Source organism: Hordeum vulgare, chromosome 7H, assembly GCF_904849725.1.
Source record: "Hordeum vulgare subsp. vulgare chromosome 7H, MorexV3_pseudomolecules_assembly, whole genome shotgun sequence".
Taxonomy (NCBI): domain Eukaryota; kingdom Viridiplantae; phylum Streptophyta; class Magnoliopsida; order Poales; family Poaceae; genus Hordeum; species Hordeum vulgare.
In genome coordinates this window covers 216179862-216207490 of record NC_058524.1, presented here as the reverse complement: position 1 = coordinate 216207490, position 27629 = coordinate 216179862, and positions in this window count along the sequence as shown.

The window sequence follows — 27629 nt, the reverse complement described above, 5'->3', positions numbered from 1 at the left end:
CATTGAGCTCAGTATGATGATGAATTACTGAGTGGGCCCAGAGATACCTCTCCGTCACACGGAGTGACAAATCCCAGTCTCGATTCGTACCGACCCAACAGACACTTTCGGAGATACCTGTAGTGCACCTTTATAATCACCCAGTTACGTTGTGACGTTTGATACACCCAAAGCACTCCTACGATATCCGGGAGTTGCACAATCTCATTGTCTAAGGAAATGATACTTGACATTAGAAAAGCTTTAGCAGACGAACAACACGATCTAGTGCTTTGCTTAGGATTGGGTCTTGTCCATCACATCATTCTCCTAATGATGTGATCCCGTTATCAATGACATCCAATGTCCATGATCAGGAAACCATGTCCATCTATTGATCAATGAGCTAGCCAACTAGAGGCTCACTAGGGACACGTTGTGATCTATATATTCACACATGTATTACGGTTTCCGAATAATACAATTATAGCATGAATAATAGACAATTATCATGAACAAGGAAATATAATAATAACCACTTATTTATTGCCTCTAGGGCATATTTCCAACAGCGGCAACTAACAACGAATGGAAGTTTTGAAAATGATGGCAACGGAGTGCCGATGCAATGCAGGTGATGTGTATGATGCGATGATGAATGCGATAGACAACTAAAACACATAGCAACAACAGAATAAAAGGGGAATCTTCTGGAGCATCGGTTCTGGGCCGTTACAACTCTCCTACACTAACGAGAGATCTCGACCCGAGATCTAAGAATGAAAGGGGAAGAGGATGAGAAAGCGTAATAGGTAAATCTTCGTTGCTTCTTCACAAACGAGTGAAACCAACAAAACTTAGAGGTTGCAAAGAGATAAAGAATGACATGGGAAACAAGCAAGAATTCAAAAGAAATTTGGGTAGCACTTCGGTAGGGAAGAGGGCAAATTTTGTAAGATGGAAAGAACTTGAAAGCATTCCACAACACCCCGGTTAAATGAACAAACAAGGAAGAACATGATCTTTATAAAACAAGATAATAGATTCACAAAGATCAACATCACAAATCCTTCAGAACAAAAGAATAGAACTAGATCACTAGGAAGAAAGAACGAAGACGAAAAATGAAAACTTCCAATACAATTGAATTTGATAAGAAGACTTAGAAGAATAATTGAACGGAGTTGTTAAAAAATCAACAACAAAAAGAAGATGCCTGTTGTGGGCTTATGGAAAACATCCCAAAATTATGAGGTGACAACCAGCCACTAACGAAAACAGGGATTGCTTGGGAGCAATAAGAGAGTCAAACTTCTTTCACCAAGAGGTTACATTGAGAACGTGGATCAAATATAATCACCATAGTATCACAATCCTTAGGAAAGGCTTTAGGTAAAATCCAAACCAAGATATCCCAATTTAAGAAAGATGGGTTGAAAATATCTCATGATCAAAGAATTGGTGGGTTTAAATATCTCATTCTTGAAACAAATTCCCTTCGAGACTCCTTGTGAGTCAAGAATGCCATAACACCACCTCAAAGAAAAAAAGGAGGAAGGATTGCACTTGAAATGCACGAGAAAGATTACTTGAGGTTCTCCAACAAGAATCTTGAAGAACACTTGAGAATGAATTGAATCCTTGAAGAACCACCATGAAGAACTAGTTGAAGAACACTGGAAAGAAAGGATGATAGAAAAGAATTGAAGGTTGCAAAATAATAAGATTATGACCTTGCAAGATTTAGATGGATCTTTGCGAAGAGATACTTGAGAAAACTTGAAACTCCGAAAAAGAAAAGATAAGAAGACTTAGAAACGAGAATTGATATCATGAGCCACTTTGGAAGAAGAATTGAAATTACTTGAAACATGAATACGAATTATGTTATGATTATCCTTCATCAAGTTAAATTGATGACAAGCAATGGATTTAGCATACCACTTATTATTCTAAAAAAGACAGAAGAGATATATGAAGCACAAACCTGGAGAAGCCTTGGAAGAAACATCGATAAGAATTCAGAATGAAAGAGGATAAAAAAATTGAGCTGGGATACATTAGGACTAGAGAGCATGATTCGATTAGAGAATGCTTGAACAAGCCACCTGTAAGAATTTGAAATGAATGGGGATATGATGAATGAATGGAAATACAGGATACAAAGAGAGCATAGGCCACCTAAAGAATTTAGAATCGACGGGGATATTAGAAATGAATGGAATACATGAGAATGAATAGATCTTGAGTTGCCTAACATAAAACTTGAATGAGGCTCCGGAATAATTGAGAGGTGAACGGAGAGACAACAATTGAGAAGAATTTGAGAACGAAGGCTGAAAGCTGAGAATGAAGAAATCTTCTAAAATGATGGCCTTCGGAGGATTGAGAAAAAACAACTCTTGAATTCACCAGATAGATATGGAAGGAAAGCTTCTAAGAATGATGGCCTTTGGAGGATTGAGAAAAAACAACTAATTATTGAAAACAATTGAGAAGATAACATGAAGCTGGGGTGACAATTTTTCAAAAGAATGGACAAAGATTTAAGATAAACACTTCTTTGGTCTTCCAAGATGAGAACGAAGGCGAGAAACACCACCAAAGATTACTGAGACACTCCAGAATAAAGAATAAGAATGGTTAAGGCAATGATGGAAATAATTGAGATCGATCTTGAAGAAGGAATATGAACGAAGGAATTCATTCTTATGTCACACTTGAAAGAATTATAGATCTCCAGAAAAGATTAGAATAGCTAGGTAAGATCCTGCGAAGAGCGTGTGGGTTATGCACCCACTCAAAGAAACCACCCTTGAAATGAATTGCTAAGAAAGATTGATTGCACTGGTACAAATGGAAACTTAATGAGGTGAGACCCTTAAAAAAATTAAGAGGATATGCATGGAAATGAAAGTCTTCTCAAATATCTTCAACACTCCAGATAGAATAGAGAGGGATGAATAAAAACAAGAGTGATTTGTATCAGAATTGGAAATCATTGACCAAATGGAAAGGATATGATAAACACCAAAAGCTTGAATTGAATTCACCAGAAAAGAAAACAAAAATGAAGAATGATGAACTAGAAACTCCTGTGAATCTACACAATTAATCACCAGATACAGTATAGACAAGAAGATAGAGGAAGCATCAAAGAAAAGAAAGGCACTTGGATGACAATTAAATCACTGAAAAAAGGGTGGGAGGGTGGGGGAAAACAAAGACAAGTTGGGACAAATGAGACAAACTCCGGAAGAAATGAGGATTGATCTTGCAAATATTGGAGAGAATTGAATTAACTTGAAGAGAATCACTCTAGATGAAAAGAATTGACATGACAATTTGATTAAGCAAAATGATTAGCATTCTCGTAAAAATACAAGAACACTGCTTAGAAAGATATGAAATCACCAATTGACATAGAAGCAACTCGAATTACCATACTCTAACAAAACAAAGGAAGAGGTTTACGAAACAAGCCAGAAATAAATTCATGGCAGAGATTCCGTTCAATATTTTCATGGTAAGGTTCACACAGGCTCGATCGTACATTGGATTGCCATATTTAAATGACGCTCGAATATGCTCCCTAGGCGTAGCGAGCTACAAGGCTTGATGAAGCATAATGAGACTGCCCTCCGTAAAAAGACCATTGATACGTCTCCAACGTATCTATAATTTTTGATGGTTTCATGATATTATCCTGTCAAACTTTGGATGTTTTGTATGCCTTTTATATCTTTTTTGGGACTAACTTATTAGCTCAGTGCCAAGTACCAGTTTCTGTTTTTTCCCTGTTTTGACCCTTTTCAGAGGAGGATTTTAAACGGAGTCCAAACGGAATAGAACTTCCGAAAAGATTTTTTCTGAAACAGAAGAAGATCGGGAAGCTTGAGAACCAAGGCGGAGGGCCACCACGGACCCCACAAGCCCCCTAGCCACGGCCAGGGGGCCCGTGCCTCCTAGGCTTGTGGGCTCCCTGGGTCACCTCTGCCCTAGGTCTTTCGCCTATATTTCCCAATAATTCTAGAAGAAATCAGGAGATCATCGAAAGTACTTTTCCGCCGCCGCAAGCTTCTGTCTCCGCAAGATCCCCCTGTCGGAGGTGGGATTCGGATTCGGAGGGATTCTTCATCAACACCATGACCTCTCCGATGATGCGTGAGTACTTCACCATAGACCTATGGGTCCATAGCTTGTAGCTAGATGGCTTCTTCTCTCTCTTGGATCTTCAATACAAAGTTCTCCATGATCTTCATGGAGATCTATCCGATGTAATCTTCTTTTGCGGTGTGCTTGTCAAGATCCGATGAATTGTGGATTTATGATCAGATTAACTATGAATCTTATTTGAGTTTCTTCTGATCTCTCTTATGCATGATTTCATATCCTTGTAATTCTCTTCCAGTTGTGGGTTTTGTTTGGTCAGCTTGATCTATGATTCTTGCAATGGGAGAAGTGCTTGGTTTTGGGTTCATACCGTGCGGTGAGCTCATCCAGTGACAGAAGGGGTAGCAAGGCACGCATCGTGTTGCTGCCATCAAGGGTAAAAAGATGGGGTTTTCATCATTGGTTTGAGTTTATCCCTCTACATCATGTCATCTTGCTTAAGGCGTTACTTTGTTTGTCATGAACTCAATACACTAGATGCATGCTGCATAGCAGTCGATGTGTGGAGTAATAGTAGTAGATGCAGAAAGTATCAGTCTACTTGTCTCGGACGTGATGCCTATATGTATGATCATTGCCTTAGATATCGTCATGACTTTGTGCGGTTCTATCAATTGCTCGACAGTAATTTGTTCACCCACCATAATATTTTCTATTTTGAGAGAAGCCTCTAGTGAACACTATGGCCCCCGGGTCTACTTCACATCATATTTTCAGCCTTACACTTTTTCTTTGTTGCACTTTCCGCCTTCAGATCTCACTTTGCAATCAATCTTGAAGGGATTGACAACGCCTTTATAGCGTTGGGTGCAAGCTCTTTTGTGTTTGTGCAGGTACTCTGGACTTGACGAGATTCTCCTACTGGATTGATACCTTGGTTCTCAAACTGAGGGAAATACTTACTGCTCCTGTGCTGCATCGCCCTTTTCTCTTCAAGGGAAAAACCAACGCAAGCTCAAAGGATGATAGAAGATTTCTGTCGTCGTAGCAGAAGAATTTCTGACGCCGTTGCCGGGGAGGATCAAGTCAAGCACTCATCCAAGTAAGTGTCGCAAACTCATCTCTTGCATTTACCTTTTTTGCCTCTCGTTTTCCTCTCCCCCACTTCTGAAAAACAAAAATTTACAAAAAAATATTTGCCTTTTTCGTTTGCCCTTTTCTCTCGCTTGCTTTTTGTTCGCTTGTCTGCCTGCTAAGACATGTATGGCCCAACCAAGGGATTTTGATGCTCACTATGCGAGGTTGGAAGAGATTGAAACTAGTGTTAAAGGCTTCATGTCTACACAGTTTGATTATAACAGTTACTTCCGTAGGGAACTAAAGGAGCAAAATTCTTTTTTGGCCTTTATGAATAAAGAAGTTGATGATATGGCCAAAGAATTCCTTGTGCTAAATTCTCAGTTTGCTCGTCTTGAAAAGTTGGTACGCCAGATTTCTCATAAGCAGGCTACCTTAGTCAATAAAATGGTTGCTAAACCTGAAACTCGTGATGAGAATCACGAAGATCTTAAAGTGCTTGGTGTGACTCCCATTGAATCTTTGTTTTCTTGTGTCAAACCTAATGATGATGGGGCTGGATATGAATCCACCTTGGTCGAAAAACGCCCCAATGATTCGGATTCCATCTATCTTGATGCTAGAAGCATTGAAAGTGGAGTAGAAGATACTAAAACTTTGAGTAGTAATGAAATTACTACTTTGGATTTCAAGGAATTCAATTATGATAGTTGCTCCTTGATTGAATGCATTTACTTGATGCAATCCATGCTAAACTCTCCACACGCTTATAGCCAAAACAAGGCCTTTACCGATCATATCGTCGAAGCTATGATAAAATGTCTTGAAGAGAAACTTGAATTGGAAGTCTCTATCCCTAGAAAGCTTCATGATGAGTGGGAACCTACTATCAAAATCAAAATCAAAAACTATGAATGCAATGCTTTGTGTGATTTGGGTGCTAGTGTTTCCGCGATTCCAAAGTCTTTATGTGATGTTCTGGGTTTTAATGAGATTTAGGAGTGTTCTCTTAATTTGCATCTTGCGGAACCTACTGTCAAGAAACCCATGGGAAGGATCAATGATGTAGATTGCTACAGACTGGTCTGTTTTTGACAGATTCTGTTTTTGTTGAGTTGGTTGCTTGTTTTGATGAAACTATGGATAGTATCGGGGGTACTAGCCATGGAAAAGTGAGAGTATAGTAATCTAACACCAATATAAATAGAAATCAAGATTGCTACAGTACCTAAAGAGGTGGTAGTTTGTTTTCTTGTGCTAATGTTATCATGAGTTTCTATTTAAGTTTTGTGTTGTCAAGTTTTCAAGTTCTGGGTGATGTTCTCATGGACGAAGGGATAAAGATTGGAAACATCTCAAGATTGGGGATGCTCAAGGCATCTCAAGCCAAATTCAAGGACACCAAAAAGCCTAAGCTTGGGGATGCCCCGGGAAGGTATCCCCTCTTTTTTCTTCAATCCATCGGTAACATTACTTTGAGATATATTTTTATTCACCACATGATATGTTTTTTGCTTGGAGCGTCTTGTATCGTAGGAGTCTTTTCTTTTTGTTGTGTCAAAATCATCCTTGCTTCACACCTTTTGAGAGACACATGCACCCATCGTGATTTTGCTAGAATGCTCATCGTGCTTCACTTATATCTTTTGAGCTAGATAATTTTGCTCTATGTTCTTCACTTAGATCTTTTAGAACACGGTGGTGCCTGACTTGGTAGTTGGCTTGTGCTATGAAAGTAGTCCCAAAAGGTGATAGGTACCCAAAGAGGATACAAAAATTTCCACCTTCCTGTGCATTGAGTAGAAAGAGAAGTTTGATTCCTCTCAATTAGTTTTGAGACGTGGACTAGAAATACTTGTGTTGAAGTTAGTGATTCCCGTAGCATGCACGTATGGTGAACCGCTATGTTAGGAAGTCGGAGCATAATTGATCTATTGATTGTCATCCTTTGTGTTGCGGTCGGGATCGCGCGATGGTTAACACCTACCAACCCTTCCCCTAGGAGTATGCGTTTAGCACTTTGTTTTGATTACTAATAAAAACTTTCACAACAAGTATGTGAGTTCTTCATGACTAACGTGAGTCCATGGTATAGATGCACTTTCACCTTCCACCATTGCTAGCCTCTCTAGTGCCGTGCAATTCTCGCCGGTGCACAAACCCACCATATGCCTTCCTCAAAACAGCCACCATACCTACCTACTATGGCATTTTCATAGCCATTCCGAGATATATTGCCATGCAACTCCCACCATTTCGTCTCATGACTTGTGCCATCACTCTCATGTTGCCATTGCATGATCGTAAGATAGCTAGCGAGATGTTTCAACGTCATACGCCAAGCTAGATCGTTGCACATCCTGGTACACTGTCGGAGGCATTTCCTATAGAGTCATCATCATTCTGAGCTTTGAGCTGTGAGAAATAAAAGTGTGATCATCATCATTATTAGAGCATTGTCTCATGTGAGGAAATAAAAAAAAAGAGGCAAAATAGCCCAAATAAAAAAAGAGAAAAAAAGAGAGGCCCAAGTGCCCAAATAAAAAAAGAGAAAAAGAGAGAAGGGACAATGCTACTATCTTTTTCCACACTTGTGCTTCATAATAGCACCATGTTCTTCATGATTGAGAGCCTCTCGTTTCATCACCCCCATATGCTAGTGGGAATCTTCATTATATAACTTGTCTTGTATATTCCAATGATGGGCTTCCTCAAAATTGCCCTAGGTCTTCGTGAGCAAGCAAGTTGGATGCACACCCACTAGTTCTCCTTTTGAGCTTTCACATACTTATAACTCTAGTGCATCCTTTGTATGGCAATCCCTACTCATTCACATTGATATCTATTAATGGGCATCTCCATAGCCCTTTGATACGCCGAGTCAATGTGACCATCTCCTCCCTATTTGTCTCACAACCACCACCACACTCTATTCCACCTATAGTGTTATATCCATGGCTCACGCTCATGTATTGCGTGATAGTTGTAAAAGGTTTGAGAAACTAAGATTGCGAAAACAATTACTTGGCCAATACCGGGGTTGTGAATGATTTAAATTAGTTGTGTGGGGATGATGGAGCATAGCCAGACTATATGATTTTGTAGGGATAACTTCCTTTGGCCTTGTTATTTCGAAAGTTCATGATTACCTCGCTAGTTTGCTTGAAGTATTATTGTTTTCATGTCAATAGCAAACTATAGTTTTGAATCTTACGGATCTGAACATTCATGTCACACGAAAGAAGTTGCAAAGGTCAACTATGCTAGGTAGCATTCCACATCAAAAATTCAGTCTTTATCACTTCCCTACTCGAGGACGAGCATGAGTTAAGCTTGGGGATGCTTGATACGTCTCCAACGTATCTATAATTTTTGATGGTTTCATGCTATTATCCTGTCAAAGTTTGGATGTTTTGTATGCCTTTTATATCTTTTTTGGGACTAACTTATTAACTCAGTGCCAAGTGTCAATTCCTGTTTTTTCGTGTTTCTGACCCTTTTCAGAGGAGGATTTTAAACGGAGTCCAAACGGAATAAAACTTCCCAAAAAAAATTCCGAAACAGAAGAAGATCGAGAAGCTTGAGAACCAAGGCAGGGGGCCACCAGGGACCCCACAAGCCCCCTAGCCGCGGTGAGGCGGCCTGCGCCTCCCAGGCTTGTGGGCTCCCTGGGCCACCTCTGCCCTAGGTCTTTCACCTATATATTCCCAATAATTCCAGAAAAAATCACAAGATCATCGAAAGTACTTTTCCGTCGCCGCAAGCTTCTGTCTCCGCAAGATCCCATCTGGGGCACGTTCTAGTGCCCTGCCGGAGGGGGGATTCGGATACATAGGGCTTCTTCATCAACACCATGACCTCTTCGATGATGCGTGGGTAGTTCACCATAGACCTACGGGTTCGCTTCTTCTCTCTCTTGGATCTTCAATACAAAGTTCTCCATGATCTTCATGGAGATCTATCCGATGTAATCTTCTTTTGCGGTGTGTTTGTCGAGATCCGATGAATTGTGAATTTATGATCAGATTATCTATGAATCTTATTTGAGTTTCTTTTGATCTCTCTTACGCATGATTTCATATCCTTGTAATTCTCTTCGAGATGTGGGTTTTTTTGGCCAGCTTGATCTACGATTCTTGCAATGGGAGAAGTGCTTGGTTTTGGGTTCATACCGTGCGGTGACCTCACCCAGTGACAGAAGGGGTAGCGAGGCACGCATCGTGTTGTTGCCATCAAGGGTAAAAAGATGGGTTTTTCATCATTGGTTTGAGTTTATCCCTCTACATCATGTCATCTTGCTTAAGGCGTTACTTTGTTCGTCATGAACTCAATACACTAGATGCATGCTGGATAGCGGTCGATGTGTGGAGTAATAGTAGTAGATGCAGAAAGTATCGGTCTACTTGTCTCGGATGTGATGCCTATATGTATGATCATTGCCTTAGATATCGTCATGACTTTGCGCGGTTCTATCAATTGCTCGACAGTAATTTGTTCACCCACCGTAATATTTGCTTTTTTGAGAGAAGCCTCTAGTGAACACTATGGCCCCCGGGTCTACTTCACATCATATTTTCAGCCTTACACTTTTTCTTCGTTGCACTTTCCGCCTTCAGATCTCACTTTGCAATCAATCTTGAAGGGATTGACAACCCCTTTATAGCGTTGGGTGCAAGCTCTTTTGTGTTTGTGCAGGTACTCTAGACTTGACGAGATTCTCCTACTGGATTGATACCTTGGTTCTCAAACTGAGGGAAATACTTACTGCTCCTGTGTTGCATCGCCCTTTCCTCTTCAAGGGAAAAACCAACGCAAGCTCAAGAGACGACAGAAGATTTATGTCGCCATAGCAACCATGAACAAACGAATCAACTAGATGTCGAACCCCAACCTCACATCATGCATCTATTGGAAGACAATCCTAGGTAACTACTTAAATTCCCACCTAAAAACTCCCGAATTTTTCAGGTTCTGCAATCGGGTCCATGGATACAAGAAGTAAAATCCATCACTCAACTCCTAGCAATAACACTACCCGTTTAGTGTATCACATCCGTCAACACATAACCAGAGATCTCAGAAACTCATCTAACTTAGACCCTCGTAATCACAACGGTACCAAGCATGGCAGTACATATGGATGCTCTCCACCAGTAGCAGGGATGCCAGACTCCTCTCGCCACTATTAGTATTGAAGCAATTTCAAACATCGTCCATCCTGAGATACTAAGGAAACTAAACAATAACGAGTGTGACAATAATCCCCTCGAGCTCAACTCCTCGATAACAGGAGGCACCAAGAAGAAAATCCCGGTCACAAAAACATCGTAGAGGTTCCAAAATACCCGCGTGATCCTAAAAAATTTGAGTGAGAAGAGGACTAGAATTAAAATTCCTAAGTCGCAAACCTCATTAGAGCAGGGAAGAGGGGTAAAAAGAATCCTGCTCTTTGATATATAACTAGCCTCAAAGTAGTTTTTTCACTAGACTTGACTCAACCAAGTTTGATCAAACAAGGGGGTTCCTAGGTTGGTACTGCTCTGATACCAACTTGTAATGCCCAAGATGCGAACCTATCCTTATTTTAGCTCGAGGACCTCGACAAGGATAGAAGCGCATCTCGTCGTTTTGCAAGAATGGATATCGTTATAAGTACATGTACAGAAGAGATGAGTATATGGAATTGGCTTACACTCGCCACAAGCTACATCACGAACAACACAATACAAAAATATAATCAAACCCGATGTCAAAGAGAAGGGTCCGACTACGGACGAAATCAAACGGTAAAAGAACGACGTCCATCCTTGCTATCCCAGGCTATCGGCCTAGAACCCATCCTAGATCGACGACAACGAAGAAGAAACTCCAAATAGAACAATTATCGCGCTCACGTCAAAGTATTGCTTTACTTGTACCTGCAACTGTTGTTGTAGTAATTTGTGAGCCAGAGGGACTCAACAATATCATTCCAAAGGTAGCAAGACTAGCAAAGCTTAATGGGTGACGTATGGTTAAGTGGTGAGGCTGCAGCAAGTGACTAAGCATTTATTTCAGTGGCTAACTTACGAGTTGATCTCTACCACACAACCTTCTTTCTGTAGACTCGTGTTGGTCCTCCAAGCGCATAGTTTTGTAGGACAGTAGCAAATTTCCCTCAAGTGGATGACCTAAGGTTTATCAATCCGTGGGAGGCGTAGAATGAAGATAGTATCTCTCAAACAACCCGGCAACCAAATAACATAGAGTCTCTTGTGTCCCCAACACACCAATACAATGGTAAATTGTATGGGTGCACTAGTTTGGCGAGGAGAATGTGATACAAGTGTAATATGGATGGTAGATATAGGTTTTTGTAATCTGAAATATAAAAACAGCAAGTTAACAAATAGTAAACAATGAGCAAAACATTGTATAAATGCTTGGAAACAAGGCCTAGGGTCCATACTTTCACTAGTGCAAGTTCTCTCAACAATACTAACATAATTGAATCATATATAAATCCCTCACATGCGACAAAGAGTTCACTCAAAAGTCACAAATAGCGGAGAACAAACGAAGAAACTATCGTAGGGTACGAAACCACCTCAAAGTTATCTTTACTGATCAATCTTTTGAGCTATCCCTATAAGTGTCACTAACAGACCTAGAGTTCGTACGAAAATAACATTTTAAGATACACATCAACCAAAACCCTAATGTCACCTAGATACTGAAATGTCACCACAAGTACCCATGGGCATGATTATACGATATGCATCCCATAATTTCAGATTCATCATGTTCAATCCAACACAAAGAACTTCAAAGAGTGCCCCACAGTTTCTACCGGAAAGTCAAGACAAAAACATGTGCCAAACCCTATGCACATATTCCCAAGGTCACGGAATCTGCAAGTTGATCACCAAAACATACATCAAGTGGATCAATAGAATATCCCATTGTCACCAGAGATATCCCGTCGTAAGACATACATCAAGTGTTCTCAAATCCTTAAAGACTCAATCCGATAAGAAAACTTCAAAGGGAAACTTAATTCATTACAAGAAGATAGAGAGGGGAAAATCCATATGATTCATCTATATTAATAAAGCTCACGATACATCAAGATCGTGTCATCTCAAGAACACGAGAGAGAGAGATTAAACACATAGCTACTAGTGCACACCCTCATCCCCGAGGAGGATTACTCACACATTATCATGGTGAGAAAGAGAGATTTGTTGATGGAGAGGTGCGGCCCCGAAGAGATGGAGGCGATGGCGGCCACGGCACCGGCAACGGGCGGCGGCCCCTTGCCCCTCCTTCTTACTTGGTCTTGGTGCTGCAATGGAGGAGCCTCTCCCCTTCTTGGCAGCTTCCAAGGGAGAGGCAAATTCGTGGCTCTTGGTGGCCCTACCAAAATTAAGGTTTTTCTCTCCTTATATATGCCTCTGTGGTGCTCTATGGCCCTCCGATGGATGGACCCTTGATCCAATGGCCCTCGGGCACCGATAGAACCTTCCTAGGGGATCCTCATAGCCCTCATGAGTCTCCAAAGTCGTGGCTTGGCCGAATATATCAGATATGTTAAGAGTTGGACTCAATCACGTCAACAATTCTCGTGATCCCGTAATCAGATATTTTTCTTCAGTAAAACGGGTCTCCAGATTGCATACAAATTCTGTTTTGTATGAATTTGTAGTCCAGATTCATCACCATAAAATTCCCCACACTTTCCTAGTTTGAGCGTTTTCCATTTGACACCCTATTCGGGGTCAAACTGACGATCTCTAAAAAATGTTTGTGGACAGATTTCAGGAGAGTGAGAGACCTCCTCCAACAAGGCTCCTTTTGTGTTTTTTTTTGACAATTTCTAATTAATTCCTACAAATCAAAGTGTGAAGCAAGAGCTTGTGAAATTTTGCAGCCATTAATAGGTTAGTTCGACAAATAATATAAAGTTGTAGTAAAATCATTGTAAAATATCCAAGAATGATAATATAACAGCATGGAACAAGCAAAAATTATAGATACGTTGGAGACGTATCACGAGTGCATGAACAAAGAGGAGGGCGATCTACGCATAAACGGATGTGACTAATGATAATCAAATGAATGATCCTGAACACCTACTTACGTCAAACATAACCCCATCGTGTCCTCTTACAGATATAGAACTCCCAGAAGACACAGTCACGGTGACCCACACATTTGGCATATTTTAATTAAGTTTACTTCAAGTTATCTAGAATTGGATGTTAAACAAAGTTTTCAAGTTTGACACATAACCGCGAGCACAGCTTTCCGAAAGATTTAACCCTGGAGGGGTGCTCCAACTAGTCCATCACAAACTACCACACGCTGCGTCGAAAACCTCGACCATGGAAAACCCGTGATCTCCTCGGATTCCTTGTGGAATACGTCAACCTCGAGATAGCCCAAAGTATCCTCGGAATCCCTCGCACAAGACGTTCGAGAAAGGTAAAACAAATCCATCAAGGCCTCCCGACGTGTTGACAATCCCAATAGGAGACGCGTATCTCATTCTCAGGGCACAACGGATGAGTAATACGTCGGGTTGGCTGAGACCCGGGGTGACCAGGGGGCGCTGAACATCGCTCAGTTTGGACCAACACTCATGCAGAGCACTCGTCCGGGGGTTGATTAATTATACGCGGGTGCTGACGGGTCCCTATGCTTTCTATTAGTTATTAGGCAAATGTAGTACCAATGTTGGGCCTTGCAAGGAGAGTTTTATCCCAAAACGAAAATCTATGGGTACCCATAACAACCCCACGCATGTTAGGAGTGCTCAATTATGGAACATAACACCGGTAGCCGAAACTAAGGCGACAAAGATGGAACAAAACACCAGGCTAGAAGTCCAAGCCTTCCACCTTTTACCTAGTATATAGGGGCATTAAATTAAATAGAAATTATATGGTGATATAACAAAGAGCCCATGTTTTCACATGGAAAGCAACTACACCTGCAACTAGCAACACTATAAGAAGGCCGAGCAAGCGGTAACATAGCCAAACAATGGTTTGCTGGGATATGGAAAAGGTTAGAGGCTTTTTATGGCAATGTTAGGAGGCTTATTAAACATGTGGTAGGCAGTGATACATAGCAAAAGAAACGAGACAACTAGCATGGCATTTATAGTAATGGTATCTAGGGAAATGGTCATCTTGCCTGTGATACCGCTTGGAAGAAAAACGAATCCATGATGCAAACAAACCAACGTAGTCGAACAAATCCTCACATTCCGACACGCTGACAGAAATCTATCGAGAAGAAGCAATCCGAAAACAAGAATCAAAACACGATATTCACGACAACATATGCATGACATGATACACAAACACATATGATGCATGTAAGATTTAATTATGCATGGTATGGCCAAGCACACCAATCAATTACTATAGATTAAGTGAAGTTCAATATGCAACAAGTTACATATTGATGGAACTGCATATTTGGATTACTTACTTCACTCCCGTTTAGGTACACGACAATGTTAATTGTTGTTAGAAATGGTAAGAGGTGAAGCATAAATAAACTACACTATCTAGACATTAAATGAGGTCGGAAACAATTTATAGTATCTTCGAAATGACACAATATGTTAATTTTGAAATTGGTACAGATCTGTACTAAACACATTTTATATTTATTAAACATCATAATAAAGTGGAACATGTGATTCTACACGTCATTCTAGTCGGTTTACATATATGGATCATTTAAAACAGAGCTACGGACTAAAAGATATAAGCATCACAAGACCATATGCCATGAATGCAAAATGCATGCAAATGACATCAACGATATGTTACCGATGGATGCCACAAGATATTAAGGAGCTACATGAAGTTCTAAGAAAGTTTGAATGAGTCCGGAACAACGAACAACAATTCCGGAAAGTCCCCATATGCAAATTGAGATTTGGTACTATTCTGCCTATATACAATTTTAGAGTTGTTAAAAATCAAAATAAGTGCTATCATGTTATTCTACACATTTTTTTAGCCAAGTTACATATGTGGAATATTTTAATCAGAGCTACGGTTAATTAGTTATGAAATAAATCATTTTAACATGGCATCTATGCAAAACGGCAAGGTTAAACATTTTATACAAATGTGAGAGTGGCATACTGTGAAGCTACACATAATTTTAAGCATTTTTCATGTATGAAGTTTTTAATTCCGGCGCATGGCTAATTTGCTACGTATTAAATTATTTTAATATGTCATCACGTAAATTACAGCAAACCGAAGGTTAAACTTTTTAAAATACGCATAAAAAGTTGGAAATTCTTAATCTACACGAAATTCTTGACATTTTACATATCTAAATTATGTTAATCCGATGCACAAGTAATTAATTATTAGCAATTTAAAAATATGCATTTTTCTGTAATTGACAAAGTCCTAGAAATTGGATAAATTTGTTTCGAGAAGAAAAAATAGCTACGGCTGAATTTGTAGGAATCGGGATACACAGGGGCATGCGCAAAATAGCTAACTTATGCCCAAGGCAGGGGATAAACAGGGGAGCTTACCAAAGGGGCCTTCGGCCGGATCTGGCGTGGCTGGGCCTGCGAGGCTGCGGGCGAACTCGCCCCGGAATCTGGGCTGACATGGGGTCGTGATGCTGGCTCGTGATGGCCTGGCAGACGGGGCCAGCCCATGTGTCTCTTGCGCACCCGAGGAGGCGCCCGTCGTCCTCCTCTTGCTCCCGCGTAGGAGCTAGGGTTGGAGGCGGTGGTGCTCGCCGTGGCCGATGGCGAGGGCTCGAGGCGAAGGGGAACCGATGGCGATGGATGGATCCGCTAGCGGGGAACCCAATCCCGGTGGAGGTTGGCCGTTTGGGAGCTCCGGCGGGCACCTGCCATGGCTGCTCGGGTGTGACGCCCCGGTAAATTAAGCTATACTAAACATATGCTAATGGTGACACGTCACCGGGATTACTATTGGTAATCTCGCATAGCTTCAAACTATGCAAATTCAAGTTTGAAATAAAATCAAAACAATAGAAGTTTTCGGATCTTAAGATAAGAAAATGTTGGGGAGACATAAAGATTCCCTAATGATTTATAAAGTGAACATGGCATCTATAAAATTATTGCAGTCCCTATATAATTAAAACAGAAAACTATTTAGAAAAAAAGAAATAAATAAATATATTATAGTATTAAAAAAACAAAAAACAAAAGAAAATCCCCCGGCCCAACTGGGCCTAGAGGCCCAGCCGGCCAGGCCACAGCCGCCCGCTCGGGACAAACCCTAGCGAGACCTTGACTCTCCCCCCCCCCCCCCCGCTTCCCAGTGCCGCCGCCAGGGGATCGCCACCACCGACCGAGACCTACGGCCCCACCTGCCCCTCGGTCTCTCATCCCCTTCCCCACCTACCATGCAACCGAGAGCCACCCCACGCCCCCCCCCCCCCCCCGTTCCTATCGCAAGCACCCCACCCACCCCACCGACAGATCTCCCGTCGGCTTCCTTCGTCCTCCCTGGGATCGAGAGCCCCAGCCCCTCGTTCCCAGGAGCCACCGCCCCCGTGCGCAACCGCCAGATCCACACGAGCCTTCTTCCTCCTCCCATTTTTCCCACCGAGCCCCAATCCCAGTTCGGCCTCCCTCTCCCTCCCACCTCGCCTTCTCCCTTCCAGGTCCTCCCGCCGGCGGCCCCCCTGCCCCTCCTCCCCTCGGCTCCTCTCACCTCGAGCCTAGAGGAACCTCCCGTCGGCCCCTCCCGCCTCCCCGGTCGACCGAGCCCTCCTGGTCTCCCCCCACGTCGGCCGAGGCCCCCAAGGAGCCCCGCCGGCCGACCAACATCACCCCCTCTCGCCGGCCCCTTCCTCCCGCTCGGTCCTGGAGGGACCGGGCAGGGAGACCCCCCCCCCTTCTCCTCACCACGCCGACCATCCGGCCGGCCCCGACCTCCGGGAGGTTTTCTTCGGCGACCCACCTCGCCGGATCCGTCATCACCGCCTACGGGAACGCCTCCACGCCGTCTCCTCCGCCCCTTCCCGCGAACTCCGGCTTCACCGGGCCCTCCCGTCAACGTCGGTGAGCCCTTCCTCGGGCTCCTCCCACCATCTCGTTCCCCTCGCCGTCCCGGTTCCGTTCCGATGAACGGCGCCCCGTTCCGACGACGTGATGTTCGCGTAGGAGAGATTGAAGTTAGTTTTCTTCTCTGTTGAGGAGAGGAGAAGCAGAGAAGAAAACTCTATGTTAAGTTAACAGAGAGAGGGAGATGAAAGTTTTTGAGAGAAATAAAAATATTTAATGTATTGCGTATGTATTTTGTATGTATGAGATGCACGTATGTATGTATGTATTTCGGTATATGGAGGTATACGTTAAATGTTTGGTTATGTATCTATGAGTAAAAATGCGTATTTGGCCTAAAGCCACTTACCGGTGGGGCCAACGCACCCCGCTGTCTATGATAGGGAGGCCCCATAACCTCTTTAAAAGAAAACTGAAAATTAAAAAATAAAAATAAAAATAATGTTTTTATTAAATAAATAAATAGATATATTAGTTAAATTAATTAATTGGATAATTAGAATAATTAGAATATAACACGTGGGCCCCCCATTAAATTAATCTGATTAATCAATATTTAATCTATATTAAAACTTGTGCCTATGACGTTCGGGACCCGCTAGTCAGTTGACCAGTCAACTGTTGATGTCAGCATGACATCATGCTGATGTCATAATAGCTTTTTATTAAATTATTCAAATCTGTTTTTAATTCCTAATTATTGAATAAAACTTTAAAAATTAAAATTAAATAATCCGTAAGTCAGATCGAAATATTTTCAACATGAAAGTTGATCAGCAGAACGAGACGAACCCGGATACACGGCCCGTTCGTCTGTCACGCGTCCCTAGCATAGCAAACATGGAACATTTCCATCGTTTCCAGTATGACCGGTAGTAGCCCGAGACCCGGAAAATATCGTCAGATATTCTTCCGACCCGTCTATGACGGATGTTGCTGCGTTAGCTCATGTCTAGCCTGCATCTTTCCATGTCATGCTTTGTGTTGCACCATTGCTATTATTTATTGTTTCTTCCCCCTCTTCTTACCGGTAGACCCCGAGACTGACGCTGCTGTCGGGTACATCTACGACCCTGCCGATCAGTCCTTTGCCGCAGAGCAGCAAGGCAAGCAAACCCCCCTTGATCATTCCTATATCGCCTATGTTTTTCTTCCTACTGCTTGCATTAGTATTTTGCTACTGTTGTAGTTAGCTCCTATATCTGATGCATAGCCTATTTTTGATGAACTGCTACTTTCAGTCATGTACCTTTAATATGCTTAGTATAGGTGGAGCAGTCATCCCCTCTGACCCCGTAGTCCAGTTGCCCCGCTTGTTTTCAAATCTCGATCACTGAACGACGAGCCAGACCCGACACATCACTTACACCCCCCTTCGTTGTACGACGCTATAGAGATACTATCGGGTACCGAGGGTGACACCTCACTAAGTACTCCTGATGATATCTCTGTAGTATAGCTAGTCGGTCGTGGTGATCGAGGGTGATTCCTCTTTCACCATTCCCGATGACGCCTCTGTCGTGCGAACCCTCAAGTGTGGGACCCCCGAGGGTGATTCCTCTAAGCCCACCTTGACGGGTACATCGTTCGGAATCCAACGAGGGTGATACCTCGGATTCCCCCCGCCCCGATGTTACAACCACACAGTTACTCGACCTTGTTACTGGGATCATTGGTGATTAGTTGTAAGACGGGTGGATTCCCGTGAGACTGTGTTGCTGGCCTAATTAAAATGTTAATGGATTTGGGTATTTGATCTGGGTTGGTCGAAGACCTTTTCGCACTAACCGGCTACGCGGGAAGAATTATGGGTACTCGGCGTCGCGGTATCAGCCGAAGCTTTTCAGATGTCAGCAATCGTAGTGGCGCGCGCCCGAGTGGTCCCGAGATGCATTGCGCTTGTGATTAAGGGATGCTAGGACTGACGTCAGCCGCCCTCGCATCGTGCAGGAGCGCGGAGGGGAACTGGGCCCATGAACCCTTTGCGCTTAGGATTTAGACCGGCGGGCTGACCTCTCTGATTAGTCTTAGGTGGGGCTGTGACGTGTCGATATTCCGAGGCCGGGCAGGACCCAGAAAAGTATGTCCGGCCAGAGTGTTATCGAGCGTGACGGGACATGTGGTGCACCCCTGCAGGGATGAAAATTAACTATTCGGATAGCCGTGTCCACGGTTACAGGACGACTTGGAGTTGTGCCCCGATCTTATACAACTACAATTGTTACTTAACTGGATTTAGTTTGCCTCGGGATTGCTTCCTCGCACGGAGTCGAGGGAGGATCTTTAGGCGTGACCTCACTTTAATATTGCTGCAACAATATGACTATTATTGTTTTACCCCTGTTCTACTCTCGTCTATTGCTGCAAGACCCTAAAGATGCTAGTCTTCGATAGGACTAGGCCTTCTCTCTCTATTCTCGCATTGCTGCAGTCAGTCCACATAGAAAACCCCTTCTTTGATACCGGTGCATATTTAGCATAGTTCTGATGTAAGACTTGGGAGTACTTTGGATGAGTACTCACCGCTGCTTTGCTCCCCCCTTGCCCCCTTGATCCGTTGCTGCGATCAGATGATGGAGCCCAGGAGATGGAGGTCCCCGCCACCGACGAATGCTACCCCGACGGTGCCTACTACTACGTGGAGGCCGCTGATGATCAGGAGTAGTTAGGAGGTTCCCAGGCAGGAGGCCTCGCCTCGTTCGATCGTTGTATCTTTTGTGCTAGCCTTCTAAGGCACCCCATGTTTTATGTATGTACTCAGATTTTGTTGCTTCCGCTGACTCGTGTGTTTATCGAGCTTTCGTATTCTAGCCCTCGAGGCCCCTGGCTTGTAATATGAAGCTGATGTTATTTTATTTGTGTCTAGAGTTGTGTTGTGATATCTTCCCGTGAGTCCTTGGGTTTGATTGTACGCATTTGTGTGTATGGTTAGCGTACGATTAAATCGAGGGCGTCACATCGGGTTCCTGCGAAGAAGAAGGGATAGAGATCGGGTGAGAGAGAGTAGCGGGAGGAGGAAAGAGAGGTCGAGGCAGCGGGACCTTGGTCGCCGGCGACGGCTCGCTGGAAGGCACATGGAGGCGAGGGCTCGGGGCGGCTGTGGGACGGCGGCGCTCACGTGTGGGGCTGGCGACGTGGGGAGCTCGGGGCAGCACGCGCGCGGCGGGCGGTGGCCCAGTTCGGGCTCGGGGCGGGCCTCGGATGGACCTCGCGGGCCACGATGCTGGAGGTGGAGGTGGGAGGCTGCATGGCACGGGCGGCTGGTTATGGGTGGTTGTGCGAAAATCGGGGCAGGAGCTAGGGTTAGTCACATTAGGTAGGGATTATTTAAATAGGGAAGGGGCTAGGTTAGAGGGTTTTTAGCCCCAATTTCGACCGCACGATCGCGATCGGACGACTCTGGTCGCGGGGTAGGGTTAGGTGGGCTAGTGGGCTGTGTAGGGGGTTTTGGGATTAGATGAGATTGAAGTTTCGGCCCGTGACACGCGTTTTAAAACACCAAAAACATCCATCGAATAAACCAATGACGTGCCGCTACGGTCGATCGTTCAGATATCAAACATCCTGTGATTGCGACGAAATTTGGCAGGCGGTCTACCTACATTATAATAAGACAGCACGCCAACTTTCGACCCAATCCGAAAATATTTTACGCGCACTTTTAAAAACAATATTTAAACGATGCAGAGGGAGCGGGCGTGTGTGGTTGGTCTCAACAAGGTTAACGACAAAAACGGGAAGAACCGGCAACTAACAACGGATGCAAGTTTCTGAAATGACGACAACAGAGTGCCGATGCAATGCAGATGATGCGTATGATGCGATGATGAATGCAACAAACAAATAAAACACACAGCGACAATGGAATAAAAGGGGAATCTTCTGAAGGGTAGGTTTCCGGTTGTTACACACCCCCAGAGTCCCCTCATCCATGTTCGGAGATTTTGATACACCCCATCCATTGCATGATCCCCATACTTGTGTGTAGAATATGCTCCCCATGAATAATATGCGTGTGCCACATACTTGCTATAATTTTTGTCCCACTCATGTTGAGCATAACAACTATCATTGCATGATGGATGATGCATTCCTATACCATGCCTCAAATTTCTTTGAGCATTGCTTATCTTGTGCTAACTCACACATGCACATACACATCATGATGGATGATGTGTACATTTACCACGCGCACACTTTGTTTCATGTATCTCCTTGTTGTGTAAGTACACATGATTCATCGTCAACCTCGCAAGCGCACGAGTTGACGAAAAGAGATCTAGAGAGCAATGAAGACATGTGCCACCATGAAGTTCTTACCCTCCACCTACCATCTTTGCGCAAAAACTTCGCGCATTTGTTCTACATGTCTCTCACATGGATATGGATTATTGCTCATTACACTTATTATGATCATATTGACATGTTCACTTTGCATGATATGCTCATTTATATGCCTTTGTCATGCATTTGTGACCCATGCTTTGCATTGCACATGACCAATGATTCTCGTATCTATATGCGTATTTGCAAGCTTGGTGGAGATACTACTTGTTATTGCCATGTTTGCTTTGTGCCCCATGCCTATGATGATATATTGATCATGTTACATTTCCATGCTCGTGATATGTCTTGTGCATCGTATATGTCCATTATTTGCTCACATGACATGATTGCCATGATTTCTTCTAGTATGTTGCATCTTCGCACTACTAGTCTGCACGACATGATCAATACGCTTGCCTATGTTGCATCACCAATGATTCATAATTGCTCTTTTCATGCGGTTGATGACAACCATTGCCATGATTTTCCCATGATTGATATTGCTTATTTTCATATGTCTCCATGTGTTGCCTCTTTCTTGCTATTGCCATGTATTGAGTGCAACAATGATGTTAATCTTGCTAACGAGGTTTTCCCCATAGCTTTATCTCATATTGTTGGAGCTTTTGACATCTTTCATGTGAACCATGCTTGTCTTCCTTCCTTTCACCATATGCCTAGTACAATGAATATTGCCATTGTTGCATCATATTATTCATGTTCTTGTGCTCATAAGGTTGTGTGCAAGAGAAGAGAACCATCATGATGGATGCTTTGTTTGTATACCATGCACATACATTGTTTCCTTTGTTGTGTGTATGTGTAGGATGCTTCGACTACATGTCAACCTCCACTTTACGTGAGCTGCCGATTCGAGGTCTTGAGAGCGAGCCATGCTACTCCAATGCGTTTCTCCATCGCACTTGCTTGCGCATAGGCATTGTGATGGATGCACAAGATCACGCTCTTGAGGTGACATCCTTCTTGAGCATGGATATTGTGGCTCATCCTACTTGTGTTTCTTATACCATGACATATATTGGTCCTCTTGGACTACTTACTTGCACACATGTTAGTGATATTGCTTTTCTTCACGATTGCCGCATTGCCATGCCTCATGATGTACATGCCTTGTGTGTTGCATCCAACTTGTGGATTGTTTGCTCTTATCATATACGTGGTTGCAATAATGTCCATTTTTCACTTTTGCCATGCCACATTGCTTGCTACATGCTTGACCTGAGTGCCTCGCACATGATTACCACTTGCTCTTTCTATTGTGTTGAGTGCCACACTATCTTCACTACACCCTGTGCACATTTTGCTTGGATTGCCTTGCACTATGGATTGCTCTATGTGTTTAGACACTTTATTTCATTTGGTGTTGTGAATGATTCTTATTCCTACCATAGACCTTTTGTTGATTGCTTTGTGCATACATATATGCTATGACCATGAGGTAGATGCTTGTTATATAGTCACACATATTTGCAGTCCTACATCACCTTTGCATGCTTGATTCCATATTGCATCACATATGCTCTATTTGTATTCTACATGACATGCCACAATCCTTTGTCACACCATATGTTATGCATAATGACAACACTTGTTTGGTGATTCACCACTTGAATGCTTGGTTTTTCTCTAACCACATTTGTTTTTCCAAGTGTTTGTAGTATTCGCTCCTTTCATAGGAATTACTAGACGGTGATACATTGGAGAGTTCCCATTTAGAGCCTGATGATGATGAGTGCTTGGTGATCATCCACTTCTACCCGGTGACGCCATATCCTTCCCATGGTGATTTGGATTTCGATCCGAGGACGGATCTTTCCCAAGGGGCAGGGGATGATACGGAGAATCCCACGGACATCACCATAGCAAGGGTCCCTTTGACAAGTGACACGTTCTACTTCCACTTCAAATATACAAAGGTGAATCATCTCCTTTACACATACTCACTTGACCCCTTCGAGGATGGTATACTACTTGACACTCCTCTCGTGTGCACACATAGGTATTGTCGGAGCTTCACGAATGACGAGGAGCAGTGCTCGCACCTACGTATGACTACCCCATCCACGAGGGAAGCTAGGAAGTGTATACGTAAGAAGACGGAGTCCAGAAGATGGAGGAAGTGCAATACTACACTTGCCCAGATCATGTGGACCCCGGCTCGGATCATTCGGAAGGTCTGGATCATCGGGGTATGATACCCGACGTTTTCGTCGAAGTTGGATCATACGAACCCCCACCCGGATCATCCCGCCCTGATTGTGTGCATGACGGGCCTTTGGCCTTGTATCCCCACATCACTTACCCCTTCATCCCTGGCACTATATATACTGGACCCCCTCCTCCTTTCTAGGGAAAGCTTATGCATAGACACATCTTTTGTTGACAATAGCTCCATCTACTACCTCCTCCCATGGAGATGCCTCCATGTGGGAAGACCACGTAATGGATGCTAAGGCCCCTAACGAGGGAAAATCCCCTAGTGGATTCAAGGCCCCATCTCCCCATGGGATTTGGGATGAACTCTACCATGTATCTTACTTTCCCTTTGTTGTTCATGTACCCTTGTGAATCTTGTGTGTGGTGAGTCTAGTGGATGTGTGGTTGGTCTTGTTCGTCACTGTTTTCTATTGTGATTTCTCCTTGTTCATCCCCGTGTTCTTCGTATTCTTGAGGAAACCACCATGGGTCTGCCCCCTATCAATATTCACCTATTTTAACAATATTTTTATATGTCTTTGATGGACTTTTTGTGATTTATTTAGAACAAACCCAGACTGACGTTGTTTTTAGCAGAATTACCATGGTGTTGTTTTTTTTGCAGAAAACGAAAGTTCTCGGAATCGCCCGAAACCTTTTGATGATTTTATCTCGAACATATGAGCAATATTGGAGCAAAGAACCACTAGAGGGGAGCCACCTATGGGGCACAAGCCAATGGGGCACGTCCACCCCCGGGCGCGCCCTAATGGCTTGTGGGGCGCACATGGATCCGTTTAGTGTGATTATAACACCAACAAATCCTACATATATACAAAAAAACTCAGAAATAGACAGAGAACTTCCGCTCCATCACCACAAATCTTTGTATCTATGAAAAAACAAATCTAGAGCCTTTCCACCACCCTGTCGGAAGGGAGGAATCATCTCTGGTGGCCATCTTCATCATCCCGGCGAAGCCCATGACTAGGAAGGAGTAGTTCACCTTCGGGGATGAGGCTATGTACCAGTAGCTATGTCTTCAATCTCTCTCTCTCTCTCGTGTTCTTGAGATGTCCCGATCTTTATGTATCATGGAGTTTGCTAATATAGTTTGGATCATATGGTGTTCTTCCCTTGCTATCTTGTTGTGATGAATTTAGTCTTTCCATTTGAGATATCGTTATGTTGGATTGAGTATTTTGGGAAATTTACTATTGTTCTACAAAACTCTGCACTTGGAGGCCCAACAATGACTACAAGTATAAAGTTGCGTAGTAGCCATCAAGCGCCATCATTGTTTGATCCAACCAACGAAGGCCAAAATCTAGGTTTTCACATGGAAGAACAAACCTAAGCATATCCAAGCAATGCCTTCACCAAGGTAATGACGTAAAAAACATCACCATTACTAGGTATAACACACTCGAGGCATATCTATGATTTCACCCAAGATCTCGAGGCTGGGTGCTCGTAGCACCATCATCGAAATCACTCATGTGTTTTCGCCGCTACTTCTCCGCGGTCCAAGAAGCTATGCCAAATCCAACGCACGACCGCAAACGGGTGTCCGTTTTGTACGGATTTCGTCCGTTTGGGTAGTGCAATGGGGCGACGTCCAACTTATTTTGCGGGCGCACTGGCCGTGCGCCCAATGCAAGGATGCATCTCGGCCGCATCTTGTCCGGGCTACATGAGAAATTCGCAAATTTAAATGTGGATATAAATCCATGATAGTGGACCTAGTTCATGATGACAACAAAGCCAATTGACCTAAATTTTTTGGTGATTGTTTCTAAATCAAAAGAAGACCGAGGAGTATTGGAAGAAGGCTCGAGGTCGCAAAGGGGCCTGCAAGTCAATAGGGTGCGGCGGGAGGGGGTGCCCTGTGGCTTGTGCCTCCCTCATAGCCCTCACGACTCCGTTCTCTCGCTTATAAATTCTCATCTACCCTAAAAACATCACAAGGAGTCCTGGAATACTTTTTACACCGCCGCAAGTCTCTGTTCCGGGTGGAGGCCATCTAGAGCTCTATTCCGGCACCCTGGCATAAGGGGATCAATCACGGAGGGCCTCTTCATCAACCTTGCTGCCCTCACGATGATGTTTGAAGAGTTCACCACAGACCTACGGGTCCATGGCCAATACCTAGATGGCAATATCTCTATCTTTTATCTTCAATACAATGATCATCGCATCTTCTCTTTGATCCATATGATATAATTCCTTTTGTGCGGTGCGTTTGTTGGGATCCAATGAATTGTGGGTTTATGTTTAGATTATTCATGATAAATGTTTGAGTCTCCTTTGAATACTAATATGATTCTTGTGTGCATGATTGTGATAGCTTCGTAATTCTCTCTGATCTATTAAAATAGTTTGGCCAACTAGATCGATATTTCTTTGGTGAGGGAGGTGCGTTGTGGTACCTTCAACCTGGCAAATTTCTATATCCCAGTGACAAAAGGGAACAAGATGCATCTTTGTGTTATTGCTAATAAGGATAAAATGATGGGGTTTATTCATATTGCTTGAGTTTACTTTGTCTACATCATGTCATTGTTCTCCATGCATTACTTTGTTTTACTTAATACTCTAGATGCATGCTAAATAGCGGTCGATGAGTGGAGCAATAGTAATAGCTGCGGGCAGGAGTCGGCCTATTTGTTTATGACGTGATGCCTATATACACATGATAATTGTCGTGAATATCCCGTAACTATCCGCTTTTCTGTCAATTGCCCAACAGTAATTTGTTTACCCACCGTATGCTATTTTTCATGAGAGATGCCATTAGGAAAGCCATGGCCCCCGGGTCTATTCACAACATATTGATAAAATCCTCAATACCTTGTTGTCATTTACTTGTTTTTATTTGATCTTCCTATCTACAATTATCTACACACCTCACTTGCTTGCAAATAACAACACAAAGAGGATTGACATCCCTCTTGCCTGCGCTGGGTGCAAGTTGTTTGTTCTTTTGTGTGCAGTCGCTGAAGACGGTTGTGGTTGCTATTCCTATTGGTTCATTAACCTTGGTTTCATAACTAAGGGAAATACTTACCCACATTGTGCTATGATAACTCGTTCCTCTCCACAAAAAACCTAACGCAGATCACAAGTATCACACTTGCCCCTCGATTTCTTGGGCATATCTTATTCAATCTGAGTCGCGAATGATTTCCCTTTCTTCTTCTTCCCTAGTGTGACATATTTATCCCTAAACTTGGGAAACTCTTTGATGAGCGACCAACAATGTGTGAGAGTGAATGACTTGTTCTTGTGGCGGGTCTTAAAGGCCTCCAAAGATTGGAATGCCTACACAATCGAAAAGAAGGCCAAAAGAAAATGATACATGATGCAAACATGTTCATTGCATGAAAATGCACAATAGGAGAGGTCATACCACGTCTCCCACGCCTAGCCTGCTCATGGGACGGGCTTCAACACTCTCAAGCACGACACAATACACAATCTTGTTGGATGAACCTCCATCTCTTTTGAATGGAGTTGATGCAAGAGGTGTTCGCAAATTTTTAGGGGGGAAACTTCCTCCTTTCATGAAAGTTTTTATGAACTCTCACCCAAAAGACGACTCCCTTTTTATCTACTTCGGTCTTGGGACCTTGGCCTATCTCCATCCAAATCTCATAAATCAAAGTGTCCTCTTTTCCGTCGTATGATTTGATGTGAAGGATCTTTTCCCAACTCTGTGCCTCGACTTTTAGGGTGAGTTCATCGATGAAGATCAATCACTCGTCCGCAATGTCGACCTCTTCTGCCTCACACTCGCAATATATGTCTTCTACATCCTCATGCCAAGGGTTTCCATGGTCGGCCTCTTCTT